Raw genomic sequence first — 25,645 nt, forward strand, 5'->3', positions numbered from 1 at the left:
TCTTGGGCAAAGTCCACTGGGGTGAGAAAGCACTGACTTGAATAGGGTAGAGAAATGTGATAATGGTCTCTAAGAATTGCTGTCCTTAGCCAGAGTTCCTCTTTGTTTTGTTTCTTATCTGACTTAATTTTTTCATTGATTTTAATGAATTATATAAAAATTTATTGGGCGCCCATTTTAACCTGAAAAAGATGATGTTGCTTTCCTTTAGGAAATCTCAGTCTATAAGGGAAAACCAGCAAGATGAGTTCTGGAACAATTAAGGTGCACTACATTCAGTATGAATAAAGTATCTTATGAGTAACTTTCTTATACCCTTTACCTGGTAAGGCCAGTGTGTCCTGTATCCCTTAGCTTGTTTTGTATAGTCTTATTTCTCTAACAAGTAGGAATAAAGAAATTACAGTAGAGTCCTATTACAGTACAATTTCTTTTTCTTTGTATTGGATTATAAACTAACCCCATACTTACAGTATACTTATTTTAGTACCTAATAGTAAAAGATGATATGGAAACACACTGGGGAGATTAAGGAAAACAAATTGCATATTTGTTTATAAGATCATCAAATAAGGGAATATTGAATACTTTTGATGTTTGCAAAACTAAGTTGGGAAACTGTAGAAAACATTTTTTAATTTAAGTGTTTTAAATCTTTCCAGTGTTTATCATATTTGGCATAATGTAGACACTAATTTTTTTAAAGATTTATTTATTAGAGAGAGAGAGAGATGGAGAGCATGCGAGCAGGTGAAGGAGCAGAGGGAGAGGGAGAGAATCTCAAGCAGACTCCCCACTGGAGCCTGACATGGGGCTTGATCTTATGACCCTGAGATCACAATGTGAGCCAAAACCAAGGGTCAGACACTTGACTGACTGGGCCACCCAGGTACCCCTAATTATTTTGTTTTTTAAGTGGTTGGATGAATGAATTTCTACTGAGGATTTTGAGCTTTAAGTTTTTCTGAATTCAGTTTCTTAACCTACCTAGAGTTACTGTCTTAAGGTTCACTAATCTTTTCTTTCATAGTGTCTAATCTGTTGTTAATCCAGCCTAGTGTATTTTTCATTCTAGAAGTTTAGTTTGGGTCTTGTAAAATTTCTTCTGTGTCTTCTGTGTATTTCCTTAATATGCTTTCCTCTATCTTTCTGAACATACTGGGTATATTAGTAATAGCTGTTTTAATATCTTTGCTTACTACTTCTATTATTTGTTATTCTGTGTCTGTTCTTTTGAGTACTTTTCCTCCTCATTATAGGTTTTATTTTCCAGCTTCATTACATGTCTGGAAATTTTTATATAGATGACAGTTTAATAAATTGTTTAATTTTATTTAGTTGGGTGCTGAAATTTTTTAATGGGTTGTTTTAAGTGTTTCTGAGTTTTGTTTTATGATATAGTTAAGTACTTAGAATAGATTGATCTTGTCAAGGGTTGCTTTTTAGGTTTTGTTAGAACCAGAGTAGGCTTTAGTGTAGGGCTGATTTTCCCCACTACAGAGGCAGCACCCTTTTGTGTTCTGCTTGTAGCTTTCTGGTGGTTCTTTACCTACCTTCTGTTAGTTTCCTTATGTATGATGTACACAGTACTTAGATAAAAATACAACCTCTTACATATGTTTAGAGTTTGCTCTTGTGAAGTTTTTTGTTTCTCTGCCCTTCAAATTCTAGTTGTCTTAACCTCCTCAGATTAACTCTGTCTCCTCAACTGAAGGAGACTGCTGGCCCTCTCTCCTCCCTTTTTCCATCCCTAGCTGCCCCCCCGCCCCACTGTAGCCTGGAAACTCACCACAGGCAGTATGCTGGGATGACAGAGATCATTCTTACCTGTTCTGCCCATTGTCTAATGTCTAAAAACTGTGGTTTCATAAATTTTGTCTTTCTTTCTAAAGACAAAAATAGTTTTGTAAAGTGGAAGTATAAATCCAGCCCCTGTTAATTTATCATGCCCAGAGGTAGAAAGTCCTCCTTTTCTCTTTAAGGCTCATGTGCATATAAATTTTGCATTAATTTTTAAAAATTATAATTAGATAGACTATAGAAATGTTGTAGACTTAAATCCTCAAAGTCTCTAATATACAGTTTATCCACAAGTTTTATTAAGTTCTTTCTGTTTGATGGAAGTTCTGGACTGAGCTTGGTGAAGGGTATAGAAAGGAAAAAAACATTGTCCTTGTTCATGCATTTGCCTTTGTGTTGGTATAACCCTAAAAATGTAAAAGTTGTTGTGTAGCTGGAGAATTAAGACATGATACATAAGATTTCTATATCTTCACAGTAAATGTAAATGTTTCTATTTATGTGATATTTAAATTTGAGTTGGCTTAATAAAATTTTGTTACCACAGTAGGCTAGGCAGAGAGGAAAGATTCTTTTTATAGTGACAGCACATTTATTCAGAATAATAGAGCAGAATCATAGAACTGAGATTGTGTAATTTAGCTCCTGCATTTTATGTCTGAGAATTAAGCTCAGAAATATTAAGTTCATAGAACTAGTTAGCACCAGAGTTGGAACCAGAGCCCACATATTCTGACTTCTAGTTTAGTGCTTTTTCCACTGAATCATGCTGCCCTACGAGAGTCCTTGTGCTACTTAAGCACCCAGATAGATGCATGCACTGTACTTCTCCTGGTGCTGACCAAGTAGGGTAAGTCTCAAGGGCCCAGCCAACCTGTTTCCTTGGCAAGCCTCATTCTGGGCAGTGTAAACATTGCCACATTTTTAACATAAATTGAAACATTTAGTTGGTCCCTTTAAACACATTATGTATGTAAGTATTGCATTAGGTCCTGACACATGACATGCAGTGAGCAGTTGGAAGGCAGTTATGTGCTTGACCATTATTTTGGAAGTTAATATTTGTGTTTCAGTTAGATTGACTGTGGGCCTGTTTGATATTGACTTGAGTTGCTAAGTAATGTCAGAAGGTCAAAACAATTTTAAGAGATGTGTGGACTATATCTGATGACAGTTTGGCACTTAGCTTTTATCTCCTTAAGGTGGCCTTCATAGTTAACCATGGCAGATTAGCCTTGTTATTTTTAAAGAATACTGAATCTCTCTGGCTTTGGCAGCACAGAAAAGGCAAGGCTCCTGTCTGGTGCAGTTACAAAGGGATGTGGTCCTTTAGGGACACAGTTTTGAAAAGGAACCTGAGCTTGACAGTCAAGTTCGCATACATAGCACCAATAGGGATAAGATGTAGGCTAGAGATAACTAACATTTTGATTTGCTACCCTTTCCTTTTTTTCCTGTGAAAAAGAAAGAAATTAAAGATGACTTACTATAATAATTGCTCAAATAACAGGCAGTGGTACATTGACAAATATTTGACCCAGTCAAAAAAAGAAAAAAAAGTCTTGACTTACAGCATTTGCTCTTTTCTATGGTGTAAATACTTTCACCATGGTCAGTTTCAGGCTACCAACTTGACATCGTTGACTGCAGTTTGGAAAGAGCTGTGTGGTAGCACACTATTATATACATACAGTGGATGCAATAGATGCAAATAAATGCATGATCATAGATAACAGGAAAATGTAGTAAAACAATTAGTGATGAGTTTTGGATGTTTATTTTAATGTAGTTTATATAATTGTAGTTTTATGTAATTTAGATGTCTGTATTTAAAAAGTGGCAAACAAAGTCTTGAAAATTCAACAGACAGCTCTCACTCAAGCCTTTATTAGCTGGCACTAACATACCCCTGAAAATAGGTAACACTTGTTGAGCACGTAGTATCTGCTAGGCATAGTCTAAGTGTTTTGTGTGCATCATTACATCATCCTCAAAGTAGCCATATGAATCAGGTGCTTAAATTATCTCCATTTTGCAGTGAATAAAGTTGAGGCAGATAGAGGTTAAATAACATGCCTGAATGGAAGTTGGCAAATGTGCAGAGCTGGGATTCAAAACCAGGCCACCTGTCTCAAAGGCCTGCGCTCTGAACCATCTTGCAAAACGTCTCTTGAGGTTAAAGATATTCTTGAATGTGAGGCAGTAGTAGGTATGATGAATTTCAAGTAAATTACTCATGCTTCAGAATTATCTTATGACTTGTTTAAATAATTGTTTAGATTTTATTTGAATTTTTATTTATGACAGTGTTACTATTCTTACTATATGAAATGTTTATATAAATTGACAAGAAAAGAGATACTCTCTTCAGCAGAAAAACAGACCAGAGACTTTAATAGGCAGTTCATAAAGACTAGCAATAACTTGTAAACATCGAAGGCAAGGACATTGTCCATTTTGTTCATCGCAGTATTAACTCAGCCCTTGCGTAGTGCCTGACACATAGCACAGCGGGGCTCCATATGTACACTGTTGCAGTGCCTGTTAATTTGTACATGTCTTAACGAAGCATATATAAAGATTTCTTGACCTTTCGCTTATATAAAGCTATTTCCTAATGTTGCCTTAAAGAGTTGACATTTTAAAAAAAGGGATTTCTGATTGTATTGTTAGGGACATTATTGAAAAACCCTAAGTCCAAATAAGGATGAAGAGGCCTAATAAATTATTTTTCTCTTAATTTTAATTAAGGATCAGTGTAGGCTGTTTTATATAATTTTTGTAAGTAAAACTGATATTCCTAAATTTATGAGACCTAGTGGAATTATGCGAACTTGCTCTGTGATTTCTAGAACCTTTAAGTTACAAGTAGTAGTGTTTTAATTCATTGAGCTCTTTTTCTGCAAACCTTTTTGAGGAATGCACAGTCTCCCCTGGACTGTTTAGTCACTGATGTTTCACTTCGTGTTTTTTTCCAGTTTTCCATCTCTTTCTTCTCCCTGGTCAATGTTGTTTTGGCCATTTCAGAGCTCACTTATACTTATGGTAGATGTGAAATATTTTGAGGAATGATTTGAATGATGAAACATATCAGAATAATGTTTTTGGTGCTGACATCTGAATTCTGGAGATTTGGAATTTGAGATTTGTGAATTGGTTTGAAAGAAATGTTTTTGTTAATATACTTGTCACCTAGGATTTGCTGTGATAGTTCATTCTGGAGATGGAAAAGTCAGTAAGGGGGAAGTAGAAGAGGAAAAGAGACAGACATTAATTGAATGATGACCCAGGGTCAGATCCAGTGCTAAGTGTGTACATGCATTATCATTAAAGTAAAAGCTTTCTTATGTAGCAGTTGGGAAAAAGAGGTTGGGGGAGGTGGTATTTTCCTTTGGAAAATATGCAATTCACTAAAAGGTGGTGATATTGCTCTGTGTTGCTGGTTATATATCAGAGTACTTGAAACCCTTGGGATTAGGACCCTTCTCTGTATTACAAAAACATCCCAAATAAAGTTGGCCAGATGATCAAGTTCCTTTGTTTTTGGCAGAACTTATAGTAACTTATTCTGAATTTTATGTTGATCACCAAATCTGCTTGACTGTACAGCATGTCTAATTAAAAAGGAAAATTATTATTTATTAAATGTAGTTCATTTGGGGGGCACCTGGGTGGCTCAGGCGTTAAGCGTCTGCCTTCGGCTCAGGTCATGATCCCAGGGTCCTGGTATTGAGCCCCACATCGGGCTCCCTGCTCCGCGGGAAGCCTGCTTCTCCCTCTCCCACTCCCCCTGCTTGTGTTCCTGCTGTCGCTACCTCTCTCTCTGTCAAATAAATAAATAAAATCTTTAAAAAAAAATGTAGTTCATTTGGGAGATGACACACTCTTCAGATCCTGGGACTCATGAAAGGTGAGGCACAAGATAGAGTAAAGGGGTGTTTAATATTGAAAAAGTTAATGGCAGTTGCTTCATTTGGTTTGTCTTACGACTTCTCATGGTGCCACAGATCGATCCATTAAAAGATAAAAACACTTATGTAAATGTATCCTTTGCTTAACCTTTAGGAGGCAGAAACCTTTTCTTCCTACTGTTTCCTTCCTCTGGCCCTTCATTTCATAATAGCATGATTCTTATTATTAAAAAAAATTGACAGTTTGTCCTAGAAGAAAGTTGTATGAGTTTCCTACTGTGCTATATAATACTTTACCACAAGTATACTAGCTTAAAAAAATACAGATTTAGTATCTTAAATTTCTAGAGGTCAGAAGTCCAAAATTGGTCTTAGGGGCTAAAATCAGAGTGTCAGCAAAACTCTTCCTTTTAGACATTGTAGGGGAGAGAATCTGTTTCCTTGCCTTTTCTGGCTTCTAGAAACTGCCCTCATTCCTTGGCTCATGGCCACATCACTTCCACTTCTGCTTCTTTGTCACATCTTCTCTCATTCTGATCCTCCTGCTTTTCCTTCTTCTTCTTTTTTTCTTTTCTCCTGCTTCCTTATTATGAGGAGTCTTGTGATTACATTAGACCCACCTGGATGATCCAGGATAGTCTCGCCTCAGGATCCTTAACTTAATCACAGGGGTACAGTCCCTTTTGCTATATAAGGTAATGTATTTAAAGGTTCTGCAAGATTAGGATGTGGGTATTACTGCGGGACTTTTATTCTGCCTGCCACAGAAATTTTTAGAACTTTCTGGTAAAATACCAGATAGTACAACTTTTCCTATTTAGTTGATCATAATGGAGAACAGAAGTGATGTCCACTAATCTTTAGAAAAATCATCATGATTTCCTTTGTTTTTTTTTAAGAATTATATATTTATTTGAGAGAGCAAGCACGCACGTGTGTGCACCCAAGTAGGGGGAGGGGCAGAGGGAGAGAATGTTTAAGTAGACTCCCCACTGAGTGCAGCCTGACCCATGACCCAGGATATCATGACCTGAGCGAAACCAAGAGTCAGTCGCTTAGCTGACTGAGCCACTCAGGACCCCTATCATGATTTCCTTTAACACATAAATATGATTTAATAAAAAATAAAATATGACAAGTTTGGCTAATTTGTATTACTCTGTTTTGAGTAAAAATGGGGGAAAATAGTCAAAGGAAATACGACTTCGTTTCTTGCCGTAGAGTTTTGTGATAAAATACTATTGCTACTGAAAAAAAACAACCCATTATAAAAAAAGAAAAAAACCCCAAACGACTATTTATCTTACAGGTCCCCATGAAAAGTCTTTTCTTAAATTGCTTTTCACATATCCAACCTGCATATATAAACAATATCATTTGTCTTCATCTGAAAAGGAAAATAAAATCAAATGGCTCTTAGATTGTCTTGGAAAGGCTGTATTATTTTCTCCGTTGGTTTAAACTGTGAAGTTGCCTTTAAAAATAAATTCTTCATCCAAGGAGATGATTAGATCAGTAAGGTTACCTAAGAGAAGTATCTTTAGAAAGAGAGATGCCAAAGTGAAAAGTAATAGTCCTTACTGAAAATTTGTTTTCTTTTTTTTTTTTTAAAGATTTTATTTATTTATTTGAGAGAGGGAACAAGCGGAGGGGAGACGCAGAGGGAGACGGGGAGGGAGAAGCAGGCTCCCTGCCAAGCTGGGAGCCTGACGCGGGCCTTGATCCCAGGGATCCGAGGATCATGACCTGAGCCTAAGGCAGGCACCCAACCAACTGAGCCACCCAGGCAGCCCCTCATTGAAATTTTCTTTCAAGTTCTTTTTAGGCCTCTCTCTCTCTCTCTCTTTTTTTCAGTATCTATTTAATTCCTTGTCTTTTTTTTTTTTTTTTTAAGTTGCTTGGAACAACACCTGTTTATTACTTCAATTTCCGTGGGTCAGGAATCTGGGCATTGTTTGGTGATGAGTCTCTGTGCAGGATCTCAGAAGCCTGCATTTGTACTTGGTTTTTAGAGCAGTGTGGAATTAGAATTGAGCAAAGACCACAAAGATCTTTGTAGGAGAGAATTTAAAAATTAAATATGAATATAATTGTTAACAAGCCATACTTTATATATGGTGGAGAGAACTTGGAAAGTAGATAAAAAGCAAAAAAAAAAGTGTCTATTTAAAAGTTTATCTTTCTACTTAGAATATATGAAATTTGAAATTAAGGGAGGCATAGATTGATCAGACTTATCCCTTTGAGGCTTTTTGAGTGTTTTCTGCTCACTACCACCACCACCACAGCCCTGCGTGAGAATAGGGGATTCCTTTCCTACTGTTTTTTTTTTTTTCCATAGATAAGGCCTGTTAATAAACTGCCAAGATGCCTATAATGAGCAAGCAGAGCAATTACAATAGAGTGCCGTTGCTATGCAGCTGAACCATAGGCCTATAATAATACTTTGGGGACAGAGATAAGTGTCCTTACACATGCCATAGCTCTTGGGTGCCCTGCTAACTCAGCGTGCTTGCCTGAGTCTGTAAAGTGGTTGCACCTCCTCCCCTTGCAAAGTGGGAGATGTATATAAAAGGGGCTCTAGAAACACTGTTCTCACTGAGGTCTCACTGTTCTCCTGAGGGAGTATCAAATGACTTTTTGCATTAGTTTGATTCTTACAGGAAGCTGAAAAATATCCAGTAAGCAGTTTCCCAAGGTTTGTAAATTTTCATCAGTTCATTAACACCTCACACCCTATGACTTTAGGTTCACCTCAGGTTATGGAATTGAATTCATTAAGTTGGGGTATAAAACTGGAGCTGAGTCAGCAGGCAGTTTTAGGGAGAAAGTAGTGGGACTATGACATTAATGAAATTGGGGGAGTACTCCTTTTGGAGTATTTATTTTTCTACCCTAAAGTTGCCCTTTGGTCAAAACTCAGGGATTCCCTGCATAGACATTTTATAATTTAGAATCGTCAGTTCTCATGGAAGGCAGAGAAAGAAAGAGAAGTTAAATAAATTACTCAATCTTAACTTTGTTCAGAGCTGGGGCATGTGGCCATAAACTTCCATCATTTTATTATCAAATTTATCTAAATTATATGGAATAATCATTGTGTCCTAAATATCTGTATCTATTTAGATGTTAGCAGATGTTTGTTAATAAATTATAATACATTTTATATAATTTTGCAGAGCTTTTTATTTAAGTATAATAGATAATATTTTTGGGTCACCATTGGCTAAAATACTTAAATTAGAAAAAGTGGGAAATCAGATGTTTACAATACCTTATAATTTACTTTTAGGGTTAGCTGTTCAGTTTAACCTCATTTGTACTCCTGCTGTCTTCTGAAATGTCCTCAAGCCACAAACTTGGGAGAGCAGAGGTACTGGGTTTGGGCTTCAGAGGCATCTTCCACTCCCCTTCGTGGTGATCGTTTTTAAAGGCATATGCACAGACCTTTCACCCAGTTCTAAAAGTGGAACACTTCCATTGTGCTATAAAAATTTCCTGAATCAGTCAAACTCCTTTTTGGAAAGATGTGGCAAACTCATGCCAGATAAATACAGTACTTAATTAATTTGGCCAGTGTAGACACCATATACTAAAGCTGTCTTGTCCTGTAAAAATGTAGTGGGTATAAATGCCCAAATTTTAACTTTGAATTTTTATACTTTGGTATAATGGATAACTATGGCTAAGATAAAAACAAGTCCTATATGTTATAAGGGGCTATGTGCACTGGCCTTATTTATGGATCCATTTTCTATTCCTATCCTATTCCCCTCCCACTTTTCCCATTTAGGCCAACATTTCTACAAAAATTCCTACTTGCCAGGCACTGTTATAAATGCTTTATATGTGTTAAGTTAATCTGCATAACAACCCCGGAGATAAGTGTCATCATCTTCATTTTACAGATGAGGAGATGGATATAAGTGACTTGCCCAAGATGACACAGGGATTATAGCGAGTAGGGGAGCTGAGATTCCAGTGCAGGCTGTTAGGCTGCGGAGTTTGTGTTCCCATATCTCCCGCCTACCCAATGCTGTCTTTACCACAGTCTCATTTCTGATTTATAATATTTTGCTGTAATTGTATAAGTAACCTCAGATCATCTTTGGAACATGGTGAATGTGCCAATGAACAAATAGATAAAACCCTTCAGTATATGCTTTGCCTGCGACTGTTTTTGTTCAATAATATTTTGATGGAGCAATTAAACTTCTAAGATATTATGAGATACCTCCACCGAAATATACTTCTAGAATCAGCTTTGGAGTCTTCTCATTGTTTGGCAAATGTCTTCGGATTAGAGAATTTGTTTTCTATTTTTCAGGGTTTGCTTTTGATAGTTCTATTGTATGGTGCAATTAGGTTTTCTTTCTCTGAAGGCACAGCTGTATCTATTGTTGTGACAAATGCTGTTGTTCCGGGAAGCTGCTCTATTGGGAACGGGGTTGAGGACATGGGCTCAATTAAGTGTTTTCTTTGGTCTGTCATAGATTTAACAGGAGGTCAGATCCCGCTCTGAAGAACTGTTAGTGGCAGGTGCAATTTCTGTCACCAGGATGCTCTCTGCTAACTTTTAATGCATCCCCATCCCCAAATAGAAGCATTCTGTCATTCTCTCAATCCTTCCATTTGTGGAAAGATTTTGTTCAAAGAGTGCTTTTTGCTTCTTATTTTTTTAGTGAGACACAGCATCATATTTCATGTAGAAATACCTTGTGTAATAGTAAAAATAAAATTTAGCAAAGTAAAATAGCTCATTTTCTTTGCTCATTTTTCACATACTTGAATTTTATACTTTAAAAATGAAGTTGTGCAGAAGCACACTTTACCTTTATAAACCTATTTGTATAATAAATATAATAAATAATAATGAGTAATTTCATTTGTGTGTTGGTGCCATATTATTGCATTCACATTGTTAATCATTTTCTCTTTGGGAAACAACTAATTTTGAGTAAATGATACAAAAAGTATGTTTAGGCTCAGTAACTTAAAAATGAGTAATGAAAGATACTGATTCCGTTTATTCTACTTGTAATCTGGTAAAAGATTGGTTGATGGAGGATAAAAGAACTGGAATATTTTTATTATTTGTAGTTCATTTAGGCAAATATATTAAGTAGCATAAGAATTAAATATATTAAAATAGAATTTTAAAAATAATTGCTTCATAAATGAATGGCTCAGATGAAATCAGTATAGTTGCATCAAGGGCTATGTAAATGTGTATTATTCTGAGGTTTGAAGATAAACGTGATTCTTTCAATCCAGTGTTTACAGCAGAATTTGAGGTTTTCAATGTGTCATATTTAAAACATTAAACCTCTTTATTTAACATAAATATTTTAGAATATTAAAAGTTGTTTTTTGGCAAGTAGATATTAGTTTAGATCTGCCCTTTGAAAAATTTCACCTGTTATAGGACTTACCTCAGGATATTTTCTTCTTTTGTGGAATATAGCTTATGTTTCAGTTGACATTTTCTTCTTTTACACTTTTTTTCTGAAAAAATTTTAATGTAGACTTAGTAAATTCTCATCATAATTAGAATTAGTTATAATCCACTTTTTCTTAAGCGGGTAAACAATTAAAAAAGTAAATTTTTAAATGAGTAATAATGGTTTCAAACAAGCAGTTGAAAAGCCTAATTTATAAATAAACTTAAAAAGAAATGCCTCTTGCATCTGCTGAGAATTTTTGTTAGACTTGTATCAGTTACCATGATCATTAAGAAATGCAGCATGTTTGTTGTTTGCTTGCCAAGAAGTTCATATTCCTTATTACATCTATTAGTAGACAGGTGAGTGCTTTCTTCTGTTTTCAACACAGCCTTGACATTGATACATCAGATTCTGGCTTGCTGAAGATGAGGAAGACCTTTGACAGGTTACTGTGTTTACCTGGCAAATGGAAAAATGAGGTTGACACAGTTTCATCATCAGCTTGTAGATCACATTCCCCCTCCCCCCACCTCCATTTTAAAAGAACAGCAAGGGGCACCTGGGTGGCTCAGTTGGTTAAGCGTTCAACTCTTGGTTTGGCTCAGGTCATGATCTCAGCGTCTGAGATGGAGCCCGCATCGGTTCAGCGTGGAGTCTGCTTGAGATTCTCTCTCTCCCCTCCACCCCTTCCCTCACTCATATGTGTGTGGGTGCTCTCTCTCTCTAAAACAAATAAAAATTTAAAAGAACAACAGTCAGTATCTAATTAACAGATTTGTTTCAAAGTTTCTTTTTTTAAATTGGGTTTCAGTACCTCATAGCATGTTTCCTTAACTGCTGTGTTAGGAAGCCAAGGTGTCATATTGGTGGTCACAACATCCTGTGGTTTCTATGGGAAGAGTATATCCCTAATTCCCTTCAGAAAAATGAAACACCTGGATGCATGACCCTTCTTTCACCTCAGCCAACCCATTTCCATCTGGTAACATGGGGAGAAGAGCTGGCTTTTTTCTGGATCCCTCCCTGGTGTCAGCTGAGACCCTTAGCTTCCTGTTTTATACCCCGCCGGGGCCTAATGCTTCCTGCTGGTCTCCCCGGTTGGCCAGGGAATGCACCCTCCATCCAGCTTTCCCCCAGGATGACAGCTCTGCCCTCCTACCCCAGCAGCTGCAGGGGAAGGCTGGGCAGGGTCCCTTGTAAGTCTGAGGCTTTCCGGCCTGTGGGGGGGGGGTGGTGCTGCCTTTTTTTCTGTTTAATGAAGACAGCATGATGTAGCAGGAGGAATGAAACGTGGAGTTGGGATACTTGGAATTAACCTGATAACGGCTATTTCTTCACTATGACATCTTGGGCAAATCATTTAACTTTGTTGTTGTTGTTGGCTTTGGTGGTAGTTTAGTGTATCTGGTGAGTGGGTTGTATTAGGTTACTTTTAACGTTCTTTCCTGCTTTAACATTATATGCAATGATCATATATTTCCGAATGGGGATTACAAACGATTAGGTTCTTCAAAGAGAGCAAAACAGGATTTTTTACCACACAAACTTTTACCCATCACTGAACACAAATTAGGATGTTTAGAGTTGCATGTATTAGGAATAACTGACATTATAATCTCAGTCTATTACTAATGAGATGCCGTGGTGTCTGGTGGGGCTAAATCATGTTGTACAGAAATATGATGTTAACATTATATCTATTTTTAGCAGGTACACACATTTTAGCTGTTTACTGAATATACAGGTTGTCATTCTTTTATTTTCTACAACCTAACTCATTAAGTGGGAGACACCTATGTAAGAAAGTAAACCAATACTGATAAATAAAAATGCCATATTTAAAATTCCTAAAAACTTGCAAAATTTAACGGTTCTTAGAATTTGTTATATGAAAAGGAAACTGAAAAAAGATTTTTAAAAGTTATACTCTTGTGGTTGAAAGTCTATCTAAAATCTGTCTTTTTTCCAGTCTTAGTTCAGGGTGGTAGACATAACTGAAGCTTTAAGTATGTTGCCACAGGGTGAGTCATCAGTGGGCGCATTTACTATGATTTTACCAGCTGTCCAAGTGGAACATGGGAGGTTACACTAACTGTGCTGACACCAGCCAACAATCAATTTATATTATTTGCAATTTTTCTTTCAAGTAGAGCTATGAAAGATAGTATACTGGAGGCTCTGATTTTTTGGGTTTCTGATGTTTTATTACATAATAATTATAAGGGGACAGGATTTTTTTAAAGATTTACTTATTTGAGAGAGAAAGAGTGTGCAAGTGGGGGGGGGGAAGGGCAGAGGCAGGAGCAGAGGGAGAGGGAGAGCATCTCAAGCAGACTCCCCACTGAGTGTGGAACCCAACACAGGGCTGGATCTCATGACCCTGAGATCATGACTGAGCTGAAATCAAGAGTTGGATGTTTAACTGACTGAGCCACCCAGGTGCCCCAGAGGGGCAATATTTTAAAACTTAATTTATGCTGCCATCCAAATGGCTAGGTTGTACAACAGGCTTGTTTAATACAGAATTGAAAGTATGTATACTCCTTTCAGATAGTACCCTCATACCTCAGTGGGAAAGATGCTAGGAACCATCCAGAAGTTATGCTTCACTCAGGGAGGGGCAGTTGAGGTTTGTTCCCTGAGGCCAGCCCCATTCCATGAATACTTGTGACTGATGGGACTGACTTTGAGGGGGAGAGGTTGAAGGAATTTGGGGTGGGGTGATATCATGGAGCTTAAGGGAGAACATAAAGGAGCAAATCTGGGGGCAAAAGAGGGATTAGTGCCTTTCAAGAGAGGGTGGGGCGATTTGGGAGGAGTGAGCCAATAGCATAGGTAGTCCTCACACAATCCTGCCTCCCAGCTGTTCCCTTTGCCATCAGATGCTGAGTGATTTGACATTGCAGACAGCCACAGAGGGCGGTGGGTGATAGAGAAGGCTCTGCACCCCATGGGATCCACATCACACAGTCTGGCATCTGCCATCATGTTAGGCCTCATGCAATAAATTTGCCAACTAACCATTATTCAGAAATTATTGAAATCCTTATCACTGACTAATAAACACAGACTACCAGCAGGTGGTAGAAAATGTCCAGTTTCTATTATTAGATAGTGCTCCATCTGCTAATTATAAAATTATCTGTGGTTCATTTTTTTTTGACCTCTTGAATGAAGCATACTAAGGGAAAGAGAGAGCAAGCACAAGCAGGGGGAGGGGTAGAGGGAGAAGCAGGCTCCCTGCTGAGCAAGGAGCCCTATGCGGGACTCCAACCCAGGACCTTAGGATCATGACCTGAGCCAAAGGCAGCCGATTAACTGGCTGAGCCACCCAGGTGTCCTGCAATTAGTAAATAGAATGATGTTTCATGCTGATTCTAGTAACCATTAGTCTATAGTCCATAGTTTTCTTTACTAAAAAAATGTTGGTTAGATGTAGTTGTGTAGAATTTCATTGTTTAATTTAGGAAATGATCAGAAGATACTAGGTAAATGATAGACCATTTTTTCCTACTTCCTTGCTATTATTTTTTTCTCTGTAATAATGGCAAACATGCATTTTAAGGGTTTTTTTCCCTCCACTGTATCAGATTTTGTTAATTCCTGACTCTGATTTTCTTTGTTTTCCTTTCAAACCATTCATTTCTCTTTGTCCTTTTTGTTTTCAGACTTGCTAGAGCATTTAGTATCAAAAGTTGACTATTACATGTCTTTTTTCTTAGGATATTGACACTGAAGTATTTAAGAGTAAAGGGGAATCATGCAAGCAACTTCCTCTCAAATGAGGAAATGAAATAAAATGAAATAAAATGAAATAAAAATGAAAATAAAAATTTTATATATATGTATTTGTAATATATAATGATTAGGTAGATAAATGTAGATAGGTAGGAGGAGACAAAACAAATATGGTAAAATGTTAACACCTAGTGGAATGTGAGTGAAAAGTATACAGAAATTCTTTTAGTATTTTTGCAACTTTTCTGTAAATATTAAGTAATTTTTAAAAAGTTAATTTTACTTGTCCTAACATAATCTGTCTACAAATATAAAACTGTAAGTAATAGATTGCTATTTTCCCACTGTAGGAATCTCTAATGTGAAAATGTGTTCTATGAAAATAAAATTTTTTTAAAAAAATAAAATTCTAGGGGGACCTGGGTGGCTCAGTTGGTTAAGCGTCTGCCATTGGCTCAGGTCGCCTTGGGCTCCCTGCTCAGCGGGGAGCCTGCTTCTCCCTCTGCCCCTCCCCCCCCATGCTCCGGCACACACTCGCTCTCTCTCTCAAATAAATAAATAAAATCTTTAAAAAAATAAAATTCTATCTAATTTAAGAAAAAGTTAACTCTTCCAATGGGCTGAAGTAAACTTTTTGTATCTTTGGGAAAAAAAAAATCAGTGTGGGAAATTTCAATTGATTTCTTAAACAGAGTACTGGTTTTTAAAAAGACTGTTTGTTATAGATAAAAAATAGATAAGAGACTTTACCGGAGTTTGGGTGGGTGGCCCAGCAGTCAGTGGGATGTTACTTGGATGAAGTTGTTCTGACCCAGGCTTTGGGTTTTAGTTTTGAAGGTGTAGAGACTAAAGTTTTGTCTCCACTCAGGAAGATTGACTCGTTCCAGGTAAATAAACTCTCAGGACACTGATGTATAAACCAGAACATCAGTTTCTTAACATCTAGTGAAAAGAATGCAGGGGCCACGTGTATTGGATACTCGTGCTGGTTGGAGGACTGGTGCATTCTCCCCACCAGAAAAGCTACAGGACGAGCCATGGTGTATATGGAAGTGGGGATAACATAGACCATTTCAAAGAACAAAATTTTTTTTATTTTGCTGAAGTCCAGCTTATCCGTTTTTTTTCTTTTGTGGTTCATGCTTTTGATGTCATATTTAAGAAGTCTTTGCCTAACCCAAGATCATACAGATTTTCAGGACCACAGCACTTGGAAAAAAGTTAACAACATTAAATATTGCTGGGAAAAAATATTGCATAAAGAAAAAGTGAAAAGGGAATATAGAGCACCTTAAGGTAGAAACCAATTTTCACATGCAAAATACAGTAGCAAAAGTTGCTGATTCTACTTTTTATGAATCAACCATGGGGAAAAAGTATTTTTATTTGTAAGGGATCACTGATTATTATCATGAGATTAAAAGGCTTGCTCTAACAAGATCTGTGGAGGATCTGAGTTTGGCTTAATACAGTTCTGATCATCTCCTTTGTGAAAATGTATTTAATGGAGCTACTTCAGTGTGGTCATTTGGGCACTTCTGTGTTATGTTTCTTGAGAAACGTACTATTGCAGTGGAATTTTAGGAAAATCAGTATTTTACCTTTTCAAATTTTAATTGTCAAAAGAGACTGATACATATTTTAAAGCCCCAGGATATTGAGAATTTTTTTTTGGAGTAAGCAATATAATATTTCATGTATCTTGTCTTTAAATCGGTAAATTAATGAGAAATTTCAGTGGTGCCAAAACATTTATCTCTGTGTAACTAGGGCCATAACTACCTTAAGGTACCGTAAAGTTTTTTTTTTTTTTTAACATTTACTTTTCATCTTGTTTAGTGACACATTTTCCCAGAACTGGATTTAAAAGTAATCGTGATAGGGGAGCGCCTGGGTGGGGCGCCTGGGTGGCTCAGTCAGTCAGGCATCCGACTCTTGGTTTTGGCTCAGGTCATGATCTGGGGCTTGTGGGATGAGCTCCGCATTGGGCTCCGTGCTGCCTGTGCTTGGGATTCTTTCCCTCCCTTTTTCTCTGCCCCTCCCCCCAATGTACTTGCACATGCGTGCTCTCTCTCTCTTAAAAAAAAAAATTGCAATAACCTGGTGTTGAGAATTTGGAAATTGTCTAAGTCCTTCAGATTTCAGAGTCATAGATGATCTATATCTGATTACCATCCATTTAATCTTTAAGATAAAAAATAATTGTAGTTAGAGCCTTTGGCATATTTTGCTACTTAATTATTCACTATATATACATTAGTGTAGCCTGTATCTTGATAGCTTGATTTCATGAATGAGATCTAATTTAAAGGTGTTCAGATTCATGCTGTGAAGAAAACAACTTAATTGTAATAATTTGAAGACTGAATTTGATCTGTGTTTGATACTCAAGACTTTAGGAGATTCGGTGAAATGGGATCATGGACTTTGGCCTCTGTTCTTTGCATTTGTGGGAATGGGAAAACCTTGCCTTTGTTTCCTGCACCATGATACCCACTTGGGGAGAATGGGTTACAAAGAAATTGTATCTGTGCTGTCCAGATTCCCCATGAACCACAGAAATTCCTGTGGCACTGCATGGTGCATAGTTGTCTTAAAGCTTTAACAAAAGGAAGGTGACATCTTGGAATACTGTTAGACAGTTTGAGCTCTTACTGTGTTAGAATGAGTGTTGACTTGCTGGCCAGCTTGGTGTGCTTGTAAGATTCCTATTAGGGGCTGTAGGAGATGGATCCTCTTCTTAGGGCTTTCTTATTGAAAGGGATTTCTGCCTTTGGTATTCAGGAAGATGGTTGGTAGACACTCAATAATTATCTCAAAAGAAAATGGCAGTGGTGGATTAAATAAAAGATGTTAGCACTCAGATTCAGTCCAAGACTTCCTAGACATTCTTTATTATATTTTGCAGACTCCTGAACACTTAAGAGACTGAAGGTATATTTAAGCAGTGGCGTCACTATTACAGAGATTAAGAAAATTTTTAAAAAGCCTCCTTTGGAAAGCAAAGTATCAAATAAGATTGTAGGATGAATTTTAAAAGTGACTTCCAAAAAAATAGGCTAAGGGTTTTATGATCTTGGCTCTGTTTACCTAAGTTTTACTTTCCTTACTGCAAAATATGGATAATGTCCACTTACAGGATTTTTTGGGAGTGAAATGGGATGATATATGTAAAGCATGTAGCTGGGTGCTTAGCACATAATAAACATCCCCAATGGCAGCTATTATTGCATAGATTTTCATGTCAGCTATAGTATTTTGGATCATATTTCAATATTGTACTGTATGATATTATTTCTATGCCTTGGACCTTCTTAAGTATAATGATTTTCCTCTTTTCAAATTGAATTTTGACCTTTTCAAAAGTCTGGAATTCACTGAAGACAAGGAATTATCCAGTACTCCATGAATGGTGATGTTTATATTGGCTTGGCTGGGGGCCAGGTGGCAAATGACATTCAAAAGCAGACATAAATTTTTCCCTTTAGAAGAGGCCACATGGTGCTCCTTCCCTGCATCAGGCTCCCATGGATATCAATGGGTGTTATGTGTGTAGAGCAAGGGAAAGGTCTTGCTCCTAAAAAATAGGGCAATGTGCTATATGAGATAAGTTAGTATGTTCTCATGAGCTCATGTTTGTCCTAAAAGAAGTCTTTGTCTTGCGGTCCTCAGAGTCTAGCTAGCAGTAAAGAGTCAATATTTGGTATATTTCTCAAACTAGGATGTTCTGAGTTTGTAAAAAAAAAACTAGTGGTATTAAAGTCCAAACAAAAATATTTATTAAAAATATTTATTAAAATCTTACATGCCTATACTTTTTTAAAGTGATATTTGCTGAGTTTATTCTTCTTACCAAATTTAAAAGATTGATTTAAATATTTTTTCCCAAGAGTTGTAAGACAAGTGGTACTTGAATCCATAAAGTTAAGAACCTTTTTGCACTGTCCATGGAAATCAGAAAATGTAATCCTAATTAGTTATAGAATTCTGAAATTTAAATCTATTTCTCATTATGTCATTTAATTCATGTCATGATTCATTGTACTTAAAATGCTCAATTTTCAAACCTATTTTCTGATTATTCCTTAAATATAAAATATAAATAGATTAATGAAAAAACAAATAAGTAGAAATGAGAGTAGTAGTAAGAAATTAGAAATCAGCTTTAGTTTCTCCCTTAAGATTTATTATGTAACGTGCCATTAAGATTAGAACATTTAGCAAGTTTTATGTAATTTCTTTTGACTTATCATTATGATTCTTTTTCTCAAGAGTTTCTCAAAAATTTTATACGTACAAGTCCTTATGAACATATCAAGAGTCTTTGGTTTCTCCATGTAATTATAAAGGTGAAGTTGTATGTTTTGGGGCAAAAGGAGGGTTTTAATTTTTATCTGAACATTTTGTAAGAGAAAATTTATGATCCCTGTCTAGCTTGTGAATAATATGTATTAAGTAACTACACAGTCCCAGTGTAGAAAGCAAAATTTTTAGGGCCCTTTTATATCGTCTTATCAGATACTTTCAAATAATGGTATTTTCTCACTTTATAGCAAAGGAAACTGAAGCTTGGAGAGTAAAATGATTTGCTTAAGTTTAACAGTTGGCATTCCTTAAACAAGTTTTCTCCCAAGTATAACTGAAAAATCGCCCTTGAGATGGGGAGATGTGACAACTAAATAAATGCATTGTTGAACTCTAGATATGATCCTGGAACAAAAAGAGGACTTTAATGGAAAAACTAGTGAAATCCAAATAAAGTCTGGAATTTGGTTTTTTAGAAAATGTATAAGGAGTTAAAAATTCTTTGGGGAACACAGAGACAAAATGTCTGAAGACAACTAAGCAGTTGGAAATCTTGCATGTATGTAAGTAGATACAAGAGTTGTTTTTTTTTTTTTTTAATCCTACTGTTGCTTTTAATAGAGAAACTTTGGAAGTAACTTAAATGTCTGTCAATATTATAATGGATAAATAAGTGATTGTATAATTGGGCAGTGAGTAGTACTACTACCTATCAGTTAGAAAAATGAACTAGAATTGTATCAACAGAGTTAACTTTTAAAGTTAATGTCAGTAAATATAGCAAACTATCAAATAAAGAAAACTTTTTTAAAAACTTTTTTATTTTTAATTTTTTTAAAGATTTTATTCATTTGTTAGAAAGTGCACGCACGAGAGAGAGAGAGAGAGAGAGAGAGAGCAGGAGCAGGGGGAGAGGGAGAAGCAGGCTCCATGATAGCAGGGAGCCCACTGTGGAGCTTGATCCCAGGACCCTGAGATCATGACCTGAGCCGAAGGCAGGCACTTAACTGACTGCGCCACCCAGGCACCACTGAATAAGTTTTTAAACAGTCTTTATTTAAACATGCACATGGTTATAAAATCAAATAGGATTTGTAATGAAAATGAATAGTTTCAGATCCGGAGCTCTTCTCTTTTCTTACCTTGTCCTTAAACGCCATTTGGAATCATGCTTTAGTTTTTCTGGTAGTTACTTATATATCTCTAAATAAAATGTTTATATTGTTATTTTAAAAAATACATTGTCTGTAGACATGTTCTATTCCTGTTGCGACTGATGAAAATGTACCCTACCTATAGAATGCTTTTTTTATAATTTAGTTTTATTTTTTATTGGATTCATTTTTAAATGGATCATTTACATAACTTAAAAGTGTAATAGTTCTATAAAATTTATTACAAAAACCAGCAGTCCCTTCCATACCATTTACGCCCACCACCCCAACTATTGTTTGCACCCAGAGACAAGTACTTCAGACTTTTGTCTGTTTTGGTATTTGAATTGTATCATTAAATGACATATTTTTCGACTGACTTACTGATTTTCTGTTTTATGCATTGTCTGGTGGGAGGTGAGCATTTAGCCTGCTTTATCCTCTTCTACCATCAGACGTGTCAGAGTCCCTATCCTGCCTCCCCACACTGTAGTTGTGTCATTCATTTGTATAGATCAGTGTTCTGTGCTCACATTATTGTGTTTAAGTAAATGCTGTTCACACTGAGACATGAAATAAAATATGATGACTTTTCCTTTCTTTTTTTAAAGATTTTATTTATTTATTTGACAGAGACACAGCGAGAGAGAGGGAACACAAGCAGGGGGAGTGGGAGAGGGAGAAGCAGGCTTCCCGCTGAGCAGGGAGTCCAATGCGGGGCTTGATCCCAGGACCCTGGGATCATGACCTGAGCCGAAGGCAGACGCTTAATGACTGAGCCACCCAGGCGCCCCGACTTTTCCTTTCTTATACAACTTTTTGTGTTCTCTGGAGTTAATAATTATCTTGCTTCTTTGCTTGTTAGTTTTCTAGGTACTTATCACAAAATCCATTCCCAGATTGTCCCCCAGTTGTTAAAATTTTCTCTGGATATATTCAAATACATAGGGTATTTTAACTTTTTGGATATGAGTCCCACAGAAGTGTGGGCATCCATTCTGGATTGGTTGCCTTCTCTCTCTGGGGCACTTAAGCATCCTTCTGGGGATACTGTTTGTTCCCTATATTAGTTCCTTGTTTGCTGGATCCCTTGCCTTCCTTTCTTGCTTTACAACCTTGTTTTGCTGAACTGCCTTTTCAAGTAGTACCCTGAGGAAAGGCGCAGGGAACATAATCTGTGTGAGACCTCAGTGTTCTGGAAAAGTTTTTAGTATGTGCTTACACTTAATTGCTAATCTCTAGATTGAGAATAAATTTTCCTCCAGAATTTTGAAAGTGCTGATCTGTTGTCTTTTGGGCTTTCACTGTTGCTGTTAAGAAATTTCAAAATCATTCTCCATCCTTCTCTCTCTTTTTCCTTAGTTTCTGGGCAAATTTAGGACAACGATTCTCAATCTAGCTGATCTTTAGAATCATCTGGGAACTTCAACCAAATCCTAGTATGAGAGGTTTTGAAATAGTTGGTCTGGAGGGGAGCCAAAACATGGTATTTCTGAAAAGCTCCCTAGGTAGTTCAAATATGCAGCCAAGGTTGAGAACTGCTGTTTCAAGATCTTTGTCTCCAGTATACTTAAATTTCATGATGATATGCTGTGATGTGGGTCTCTTCATCCATCGAGCTAGGTACTTGATTGTCCCATTAATATGGAGATTTATGTCCTTTAATTTGGGAAGTTTTTTTCCACATTAAAACACTGTAATTGAAGTATTTTTATTTTATGTACAATGAGTTAGTATTAAGGTAGGTATCTTGGGTATCTGCAGTTAAGATAGGTCTCTTGGATGACTCATTCAAGGAAGTTCACTTAATCCACCTTACTGAAGCCTCTATCCTTCATGTACTGATGGAAACACTGGCTTTACATATTGAGGCCGTATTTCTGGATCAGACCATTGCCAGTTTGAGCAGACATGGCCAGAATGAGAACCCTGGCCAAATTTCCTCAGATGGCACCAGCGGAGCTCCTGCTGACCCATTGCTCTCTTGGATGCAGTGAGGAAAAGGAATTTTGGGAAGTTTTTGATTTCCTTTCTTCAAGTTCTTCTGTTCTATTGTTTGCAGGCCCCCTGCTTGTCTCCTCTGTTTTCTATAATTTTTTCCTTTTGTTTTGGTTTCTAAGTGGTTTCCTCAGTTTAACCTTCTAGTCCTTCCACTGAATCTTTCTTTTCAATTTTTATTTTCCAAGAATTCATTTTTCCCCCATCTTTATTGAGATAAAGTTGAAATATCTCCTTGTGTAAGTTTAAGGTATACAGTGTGGTGATTTGATATATGTATATATTGTGAAGTGATTACCACAATAAGGTTAGTTAACACATCCATCAGTACACATAGTTAGCATTTTCTTTTTTATGGTGACAACATTTAAAATTTACTCTCTTAGCAACCTTCAAGTATGCAATACATTATTAGCTATAGTCCCTGTGCTGTACATTAGATCCCTAGAACTTATTCATTTTATAATTGAAGGTTTGTAACCTTTTGACCAATATCTCCCCATGCCCCCACCCCCAGCAACCATCAGTCTGCTCTGTTTCTGTGAGTTAGGTTATTTTAGATTCCACATATAAGTAAGATCATATAGTATTTGCCTTCCTCTGTCTTATTTTACTTAGCATAATGCTCTCAAGGTTCCTACATGTTGTTGCAAATAGCATTTCCTTCCCTTTTACAGCAGAATAATATTCCATTCTGTAAATACATACCACATTTTCTTTATCCATTCACCTGTCGATGGACACTTAGGTTGTTTCCATGTCTTAACTGTTGTGAATAATGCTGCAGTGAACATGGGAGTGCAGATATCTCTTCAAGATGATGGTCGTTATTTCTTTCGGATATATACCCAGAAGTGAGATTGCTGGATCATATGTGGTAGTTCTATTTTTAATTTTTTGAGGAACTTCAGTACTTCTTTCCATAGTAGCTATTATCAGTTTGCATTCTGCTCAGTAGTGTGCAAGGGTTCCCTTTTCTTTCTAGCCAGGCCAAGACTTACCTCTTATCTTTTTTTTTTTTAAGGTATTATTTTTAAGTAATCTCTCCACCCAACATGGGGCTCAAGATCAATAATCCTGAGATCAAGAGTTGCATGCACTGCAGACTGAGCCAGCCAGGCGCCCCTACCTCTTGTCTTTTTGATGATAGCTATTCTAACAGGTGTGAGATGCTGTCTTTGTGGTTTTGATTCGCATATCCCTGATGATCAGTGATGCTGAGCACCTTTTCATATACCTGTTGACATAGCCTCTTTTTTTTTTTTTAAGAATTTATTTATTTGAGAGAGAAAGTGTGTGTGAGTGGGAGGGAGAGGGAGAGAGAATCTGAAGCAGACTCCATGCTGAGCACAGAGCTCAATGGGGGGCTAGATCCCACCACTGTGAGATCACGACTGGAGCCCAAATCAAGAGTCAAACGCTCACCCGACTGAGCCACCCAGACACCCCTGACATAATCTCTTATTCTTATTTTATGAATGCAGTATCTTCCTTCTTCTGGAAGGATATTAATACTTTCTTGTTAACTTTTTATCTCCCTTCCCAGCCCTGTTTCCTCTAAGTTAATTTTTAAAAATCTGTTATTTCTTTTAGCCCCCTCCTTTTATATTCAAGGCTTACCTCAGAAGTCTTCTTTGGCTGCCTACTTACTCATGGTTAAAAGTTGACTGTGGAAGCTCTGTCTGTGTAGTAGACTTGTCAGTTTTAGTCTTTACTGTGGGATGATCTGTCTGGGCCATTGCATTGGGGGGAACCTTGCTATCAGGGTCTCAAGGCCTGTCTCTCGGGCCGGTCAGATTCCCCAGAGAATAATGTTTTCTTTTTTCTTTTTTTTTTAAGATTTTATTTATTTATTTGGTAGAGAGCACAAACAGACGAAGTGGCAGGCAGAGGGATAGGGAGAAGCAGTCTCTCCGCTGAGCAGAGAGCCTGATGACCTGGGGTTCGATCCTAGGACACCTGAGCCAAAGGCAGACACTTAACCAACTGAGCCACCCAGGTGCCCGGAGAATAATGTTTTCAACTCCACCTGAGGGAAATGGGCAGAAGATGGTTGGAGGATGTTCATTTTTAGTATATGAACTCATACTTAGTCTCCTGTCTTATCTGTGTCTCTTGTCATGCAGATTAGAGACCCTGTCTCTGTTTCATTCTCTCCAGAGAATAAATCCCTTGCCTTTTGGGGGTTGGGAAATCATCTGAGGAAGGGAAATCTGCTTCTTAGACCTTGCCTTTCAAGACCTTTCAAGGCCCACCTCCACCCTCATTTCCAGAGTTGCCTGGTACCATGAATTTCCAGTGTGGTTTTTGGGGGTTTCAAGGTGGGAATCAGGTTGCTTCTTAGCTTTCCTCACCTGGCTTAGGATTCAGCTCTCTGTCTGTTGTGAAAGGCACCACAAGTTCTTTTGCCTTCTAGCTCCCAGATGTTGTTTTTTAACAACTCCTTTTCCTTTCTCCTTGTTTTTGCGGTGTATCGTAAAACCAAATCCAATTACTGTCAGTGTAATGTGTTTTCAGGAGAGAGTAGAAGTAAGTTGTTCAATTTGATCTATTTAATCAGAACCAAAAAATGTGATTATAAGTGAAATATAAAGAGATAGTAAAAGGCCTCAGACTGTCAAGTCAACTTGCAAGTCAACTCTGAATTTCAGTCAGATTACTTGGTCTATGTAGTGTCTGCAGAGATCTGGCAATAGCTCGTGTTTGGTGTTCTTTGGTGGTGGATCATGCTGTAACTAGTTGGACTGAAAGTTAAATTTGGAGAAGTTATTTAAAGTCTTCTGCAATGCAGGTTGACAGCCTGTATTAAAATAAAATGTTTAGTTTAGAAACCTTAAAAACACTGTGTTAGTTACAACCGAAAGACCTTGAATTTTATTCCTTAAATCAGTCATTGACTATATTAGCATTTAAACATTCTCTTTTCTCAATATCATATGTACCTCAACCAGATGTCATAAAGAAAACTTAAATTACAACTCATATCGATTTTTTCATGTACATTTAAAATATAAACTCTATAATGTAATGTTTCATTTTAAGACCTTTTTCTTTAGGGAATTGGTAACAGTATCTTAAGGAACTATTAATAAAAATACTGGGTTTTAGTGTTAAAAAAAGAAAAAAAGAAGGTAGTAGGAAGGGAAAAATGAAGGGGAGGAAGTTGGAGGGGGAGACGAACCATGAGAGACTATGGATTGAGAAACAAACTGAGGGTTCTAGAGGGGAGGGAGGAGGGGGGATGGGTTAGCCTGGTGATGGGTATTAAAGAGGGCATGTACTGAATGGAGCACTG

The 25,645-nt window shown here is 37.0% G+C and overlaps 1 protein-coding gene and 1 pseudogene across 22 annotated transcripts in view; one reads left to right on the forward strand and one right to left on the reverse strand.

Moving 5' to 3' along the window:
* DST (dystonin) overlaps positions 1-25,645 on the forward strand; it is a 470,287-nt gene that overhangs the window by 133,894 nt on the left and 310,748 nt on the right. The gene's annotated exons all lie outside the window — the stretch shown is intronic.
* Positions 22,158-22,490, reverse strand: LOC144378981 (small ribosomal subunit protein uS14 pseudogene; annotated as a pseudogene).

Source organism: Halichoerus grypus, chromosome 9, assembly GCF_964656455.1.
Source record: "Halichoerus grypus chromosome 9, mHalGry1.hap1.1, whole genome shotgun sequence".
Classification (NCBI taxonomy): domain Eukaryota; kingdom Metazoa; phylum Chordata; class Mammalia; order Carnivora; family Phocidae; genus Halichoerus; species Halichoerus grypus.